Below are 7,750 nucleotides of genomic sequence, written 5' to 3'. Positions count from 1 at the left end.
ATCGAAATAAACACCATCAAAGTCAACAGACTTTTACCCGCGTAAAACAAGTGTATTTATGCCAGTAATGTAAAAATCTTGAGTTTTGGTGGTGATGAAAACACTGAAGGCGTTTTTGATATTGCCTATGTTTTTTAAGCATTTCTCACGCAGAAACTTGTCGCAATGCTTAAAAAAGTGGTAGTCAGTAGATAAAAGGTCTGGAGAGTATGGCGGATGAGACAGTTTCGTAGCCAAGTTTGTTCAACTTCTGCAGGATCGGTTAAGCGACGTTTTTTTTAATTTAAAACTTTTTAACGATAATAAAATATTTGGTATTAGAGCCTCCTTCCTAGGAGATCAGGGAAGTAGTTCCAGAGTTCGAACTTTGAGCAATAGTTTGATGAAATTATATCTTTGGAACAAACTGGATTAGAACTCAGCACACCCAAGTGTTTACTTTGCGTCGTGAACCACTTAGCCACCGTCCCCAATTTATTTTCATTATTCGCCTTTTCTTCCGATGTCTAAAATATTATTAACAGAGATCAAGCAAACCTATACATCATCCCTCTCTCTTGGCAATCCCTCGGCAGTGAGGATGGTGGTCATGTTCTGGGTTTTAGTGTGTGTAGAGTTAGCTGACAAGGCCGATCTTGGCCTTGAACTACCTTTCACATAGACAGGTTCATTTTCATTTGGAAGATTGGTTCCAGAGCGTCCTTCTCTCTCCCTCCTCTTTCTCTTGTCCTTATGGTCCGCACATCGGTTGACCACGAAGGTGGCTGTGCCTTTGGCCATAATCTGCCTCCAGGTTTGCTTATCCTTAGTCTGGGTCTCGCATGTGTGTGTATTGATGCCACACCTCTTCAGGTTTGCTTTCAGACAATATTTATATCATTTTTTTCTGGCCTCCATACGGCTGCAACATTGACAAATATTTATGAAATTCTGTTATGATGTCATAATACGTCACAACGTCATCCGTTTTCAAGTAAACGTCTTTCTTGATAATACGTCTTCGTTTCTCTGCATTCACAAAGAAATATATGGAAACGTCGTGCTTTAGTCTTAGAAATCCCTCGATTATAACATAACTTTGCAGCTCTTTAATCTCCCCCGGCAAGTCTCTTTTTTTCTTTTTTCATTATCTTCGACTAAATATTTAAGTACTCGTAAGAAACGAACACTCAAAGAATTTCTTTTCTGAATATTTTACGGATAATCCTGAGTCAGTCTCCAAAATTTCTGAAGCGGTATATGATTTGAAAGCAAACTTCATTTCTTTTTATTGAGGTATTTTTTCAATTTTTTTTTTTCGGTGCCGAATTTGAACCAGACGTAACTAACTGGCCGCTCGGCTTTGCTCAAGACATGACGTCAATCGCTAGCTTTCGCCGAGCGTCGCCGATTATCAAATCGTAACAACGTTTCTCAAGGAAAATTCTGAAGAAAACATTTAAATATAATATAATCACCAGTTAAAAATATATAATGAAAATAAAAAGAAACAAAGACCTACCGTAATAATTTCTGTTTAATTTCAGTGCAAAAAGTAAACAAACAAGTTGTTTGTTTGTTTTTTGCAACCAGTTTTTATCAACCAAAATTAATAAGAAAACCATTTTTGTGTGTTTTTCATATTTTCTAAAAGTTAAAAAAGAGCACTTTTTATGTTTTTCGTGTATTTTTTTTTTCATTTTAATCACTATTGTAAATAAACTATTGTTATTTGCTTTTTTTTCTTTTCATGAAAACCTTTTTTTTCTGTAGGATCTGGCTAGGCAACCATTTTTTTTAAAAATTAAATTAAGACAGCCGGGATATTTCCTTATGATTATGTAAAAACAGAAATTGTTACGGTAGGTCGTTGTTTCTTTTCTTTTTTTATTTTGGTATTATTTTCTTTCTATTAATTTTATATTCAAATGTTTCCTCCAGTGATTTTTTGAGTAGCGTTTGTTGCGCTGTCATAATCGGCGAACGCCGGCGGTTGACGCCATGTTCCGAGCAAAGCCGATCGGACGTTGAGTTACCCTGGTTCAAATTGTTCACTACCTTTTTTCTTTTAAGGTGCTACTTTTTTTTTTTTTAAACCCTAAGCCAAGTCTTAACATTCTTAGTGTCGTTTTTACATTATTTTTTCGCGTTTTTTCTTCTACTTTGCTAAAATACAAAAAAATTAAAATCTTTCAAATCGTAAACTGTTTCAGTAATTTCTGGCACTGGTACTAGAATCTCTTTCTGATTACGTAATAAGTGAATTCTTCTGGATGTCATGTCCTTTACACGCACCAAAGTTTATGATGACTTACAAAATCAGATCCTAACAATGTTTGATACTATCTATCTATCTATCTATCTATCTATCTCTATACTAGCAGGCCGCCCGGCATTCCTCGGTCGTAAAATACGCTTAAATATAATGTTTTGATTAATGCAGAGTATTTATTATTATACTAGCAGTTCAGCCCGGCTTTGCCCGGGCTCTATGGAGTGTTCATGATTTACCTACGCGTGAATACACTTTATGTAAGATTTCAAATGTTTAGACCAAAATTCGTCTGAGTAATGTCGTAGAGACCGCAGAGGTCAATTTTTTAAAACTTTGACTCCAATTTTGACCCCTTAACATTTATCATTTTGGTCTCAAATAAAATAAAAAGTTTTACTCTGTCCAAGTTACCTACATCTAATATTTCAAGTCTTTAGACCCAAAATTGCGGAGGAATTTGGTAGAATCTGCAAAGGTCAACTCTTTCAACTTTGACATTTTGGCACTCAAATTATCGCCTCAAAACTGATTAAAATGCTTGCCACATGTCTGAATACCCGTTATGTATAAATTTCAAATGTTTAACCCAAAATTGGCTGAGTAGTTTGCTAGACACCGCAAAGGTAACACCTTTTGAACTTAGACCCTTTGCAGCTCAAATTTTCGACCCAAACTGATAAAAAAGCTTACCCTATCTCTAAATACCCTTTATGTAAAATTTCAAATGTTTAGACCAGAAATTGACTGAGTAATTTAGTAGAGACCGTAGAGGTCCTTTTTTTTTTTTAAACTTTGACCCCAATTTTGACCCCTTAACATTTATTTTTTGAGGCTTAAATCCAAAAGTCTGATCCATGTCCAAGTAACCGACATTTAAAATTTCAAGTGTTTAACCCAAAATTGGCGGAGGAGTTTGGTAGAGTTTTCAAAGGTCAAATTTCTGTCCGAAAACCGATTAAAAAGATTTTCCCAACTCTCAATACTTCTTATATCAAATCTCGAATCTCTAGACTGAGAATTGACAAAGTTATTTGGTAGGAAAATGTACACAGACACACACAAACATTTTCACTTTTATAGATATATAGATTATGTTGGACTGAATATATAGTAATGATTTAAAAAGTTAAAAAAAGAGAAATTACTCATGCGCCACCACCGAGATTTAATTTTTCTTTTGACGTTAATGACTGTAGTATGAAGACATGTTTGCTACAAGGTTAAAATGAAAACATGAACCAATAGCTATTAGGTTACGCATGCATATTCGTAATGCCGTCGTTCGACATTCACCTGTCAAATTCCATTTTTTTAATTTTCACACTTTTGCACCGATTTTCCCCGGCTAAAACACAAATATAAAATTTCGCATGGGTTCGAATATCCTATATATTAAGTTTCATGTTTGTAGGCAAAATGTGACGGAGAAATTTGGTAGGCAATTTTTTATAAACAAAAATATATACGTATACATAAATATGTATAGAGAGTTTGTGTTTACTATAACCTTTTTACGCAAATATCGAGCAAGTATAAATCATGCAGAATATCTGCATGAATATAATTACACGTAATAGTTTATTAAAGATGATCATCCCATAAGAAAACGAAAAAAAAAACTAATAGAGAATTAATTAAAATGAATGTTTAAAAGAATATGCAAATTAGCTAGATCTTTTGCAGATAATTGCAATTCCACGAACCATATATAATAAAGTTGTATTAAAAAAAAAGTAAATAGAAAAAAGGGGTTTTAATATGAATATCAATACACACACACACACAAAATTCATAGGAGTATCTCTACAATTATATAAATGCAACTTTGTCTGTGTGTGCGTGTGTGAGTTCGTTTCTTATAGACTCCGAAACGGCTGAACAGATTTTTACAGAACTTTAGTATATAAGTCTGGGAGTGATCTTAATTAAATTTTGTGTCAGAATACCCGCGATAATTTATAACCGAAACCGTTATTTTAATTTATCTATCATCGGTAAAGCCATATTTTTCCATGTCATCGCTTATCAACAATGATAGAACAACGGGCCGTGAAAATTCTACTGTGGTTAAGTTAATAAGTTAATAGCGTGTTTTTTTTTTGTTTTTTTTTTGCATGTAGTTGTATGTAGGTTCAAACTCCGCACGTAAATTTCTTAATTTTTTTTCCATTAACTGTAAAGAATTTTATAAGACTTTAAAATTTACGCGTTTTTTAGCAGTGCAAAAGTACGTCATTTTTTGCTTTTGAACGTCTATTGAGCAAGCACCTGATCCTGAAGGAATTGCAAAACAGTCTACACATATATTTAGTGAAAATGTGATTCAGAGGTTTCTTATATGTCGGTTTAACAAAACATACGCCCCCAACAACCAAACACAAGTAATATGCCCGGCAACATAAGATAAAGAATTTTTCGACACAGGTGACAAAATAGTAGAACTATACAGCGAAAACCACATAAATTCTTACAACGAATAGATAGTCGATGTTGATCCTGTGATAATTTCGCATACGGTTCAGGAAATCATGGCTCCCCAAACCTCGCCAAAGTAGTTGGTTTTAAGCTGCAAGAATAGCTGCTAAGGGGAGAAATTAGAGAAATTGGATTGTTGTTGGCACATTGCATCCACTGTGTGGGGGCTATGTTAATCAGTAAGGTGTCAATATAACCGAAATTTACTAAAATAATTTTAAGATTACAAAACAAAAAAAAAAAAAAACAAAAAAAAAAAGGAAAAAAAGAAAGAAATATTGGAATTGCCAAAGATACAGATCAAAATAAGCATAAAAACAGACCAAAACAACCCCCCGAGCAAGGCCGGGTAATACTGCTAGTAGATCTATAAAAAGTGAGAATGTGTGTGTGTGTGTGTGTGTGTGTGTGTGTGTGTGTAAGGACACTTTTCAACCTATATATGCAACGAACTTTTTGATCTACAGACTTGAAATTTGGTATATAGGATAATCAGACACGTGGAAACTTTTTAATGCATTTTCATCCGGAGAAAAAGGGCTGCTAAAGGGTCGAAATTGTAAAATTGGTCATTTGGAGTTATCGGATTTATATGATTGCTGTTTCATGACTGCGCATGCATGAACAGTTCACATTACAGATTACTTATATTAAGAATAAATATTTTGAAAACACTTTCTAAAGATCGTGTCACGCTGATCTAATGGTTATTGTACTTGATTCAGTGTCTTTAAGTTTTGGTTTTGATCTAAGCTCGAGTATTTTTTTTTTTACTAACAAGAAGTGAACTGTTTAGAAAAAAAAACATCATACTCACATGCACATGTCCCAGCTTCTGTATTAATTAAAATATAATATTCATTCGTATTTGCTAGTATATCTATAAAAGTGAAAATGTGTGTGTGTGTGTGTGTGTGTGAGAGAGGAAACGTCTCAATCTATATACGCAATGAATCTTTGATCAACAGGTTTGAAATTTGGTATATAGGGTATTCAGACTTGTGGAAAGCTTTTTATGGGTATTCATCCGGAAAAAGGGCTGCTAAAGAGTCAGCATTGAAAAATTGGTAATTTGGGGCCATCAGATTTTTATCTGTTTGTCAACTGTGTCACGAATGCGTTTTTTTTTATAGATCATCGCAGGCAGGGTAGTCTAATGGTTATCGTAGTTGACTCATCGTCAAGTTTTTGTTTCGATCTCAGATCGAGCATTTTTTTATTTACAAGAAGTGAAGTATTGGGGAAAAAACTAGCACATGCATGCACGCGTCTCAGTTTCTTTCTGTTTTTTTTTAAACTTCATTTTTAAAAGGTATTTACCGTTACATTTAACACCTACAGTATTTCTGTTTATAATAAATAAAAAATCTGCATTAATTGAAATATAATATTTATGCATATTTACGACCAGGCAACGACGGGCGGCCTGTTAGCATTTATATAAAGTTAGGTATGTGTATATTTCTATATGTTTTTATGTATAGGATTCATTCCTAAACTAATTAATCGATTATTATGAATGTTGGAAAACTTGGTACGAGCAATAATGGCGGAGAAAAAGATAGGGGGACATAGTTTTAAAAGCTGGTTTATCATATTTTTTTTGTAGGTTTCCAACTACTTTTTGGTTGTATTTGAAAGATTAAAAGCTAAACTTAATTTCCAAAAGGAAAACGATATTTGTACATGTGAAAAAAAAGAAGTTATAATGAAAAAATGTTTTCACGGCGACATTCGGAAGCTGACAAATTCAGCTAAATCTTTAAGTTAAATAAATTAATTGTAAAATCCTTTAAAAGATAAATATTAGTTTTCTGGGTCTATTTCAAAGATAATTAGTGAAGCAAAGTCCTAAGATATTGAATTACATTAAAAAAAAAACACCTTGTAAGTACAAAAAACAAAACAAAACAAAAAAACAAAACAAAAATAGCGTAATTAGCTTCCAAAAGTGAGAGATTCTAACTTCGCTTAAGCAATAACAAACCAAGTTGTGTACGTGTGGATTCTACGGAAACCTAAATGTCAGAATGTCAAAACGCTATCTGAAAATGACGTCAGGTAGTTGGAGAGAGGGACGGAAGGAGTACGGGGTTCCTTTTTTCCCCAGCCGTGCACCCGTACGTTCCTATCGTGAACGTTTGTATACTTTTTATACTTTACGATTTTTTAAATTTAATTATTTTTCTGTGTTCTTGCTTTTAAATTAAAAAAAATAGTTTTCAAGATTATATAACAATCATATCATGCTGAAAGTTTCACGTTCATTCAAGCAAGGAAAATATTAAAATCTTACACATAAAAATTACGCGAAACATGTAATCTAAAAAAAAGTAGGAATATTTTTGGCAATTATATATTTTTTGTGTGAAAATATTAAAAAATAAAAACAATCCTTAATTCAATAATAATATCGGTAGTTCGAGAAATTAATTTTTCTTCAAGTTATATCGAATTCTTTAATACGCCCTTTAGGGTTTTTTTCGTAACAAGAACCCAAGCTTGACCAGCTGGCAAACTTGAGTCCTTGTACCGGAAAAATATTCAGTAAATAAAATGTTGTTTAGTAAATCGTTATTTTTTTTTGCATTTCTATACACCAAACATGGATATAAATATCATTAAAACATCCGCTTAGCTTTATTTCGGTACCTAACTTGCCTGGGTGGCTTGCCGGTAGGCTGAGATAAGCCGCGTCTCTCTCTCTCTCTCTCACACTCACACACTCACACACACACACACACACACACACACACTAAATCGAACTTACTAAGGGAGATAATAACTTCGGTGAATACCGGAAAAATATCCAGTAAATAAAACGTTGTTTAGTAAATCGTTTTTTTTTTTGCATTTTTTGCATTTTTTTTTTGCATTTCCATACACCAAACATGGATATAAATTTCACTAAAACATCCGCTGGGTCATTAGCTTCATTTTGGTACCTTACTTGCCTGGATGGATTGCCTGTAGGCTGAGATAAAACGCGTCAAACACACGCACCTTTAGTTAACAAATTTA

At 33.4% G+C, this 7,750-nt stretch overlaps 1 protein-coding gene across 4 annotated transcripts in view; it reads left to right on the top strand.

The window, feature by feature from the left end:
• The first annotated feature begins 942 nt into the window (after positions 1–942).
• Positions 943–7,750, top strand: part of LOC145246695 (uncharacterized) — a 15,411-nt gene continuing 8,603 nt past the window's right edge. The window contains exons 1-2 of one of the 4 annotated variants that reach the window (XM_080108419.1): positions 949–1,101; positions 1,753–1,841. The gene's annotated coding sequence lies outside the window, so the exon portion shown is untranslated. The other 3 variants (XM_080108421.1, XM_080108418.1, XM_080108420.1) reach the window with 3 other exon arrangements.

The sequence above is a fragment of the Euprymna scolopes genome, chromosome 24, assembly GCF_053919585.1.
Source record: "Euprymna scolopes isolate OS-2025 chromosome 24, ASM5391958v1, whole genome shotgun sequence".
NCBI classification, from domain to species: domain Eukaryota; kingdom Metazoa; phylum Mollusca; class Cephalopoda; order Sepiida; family Sepiolidae; genus Euprymna; species Euprymna scolopes.
This window is presented reverse-complemented; position numbering and strand designations above follow the sequence as displayed.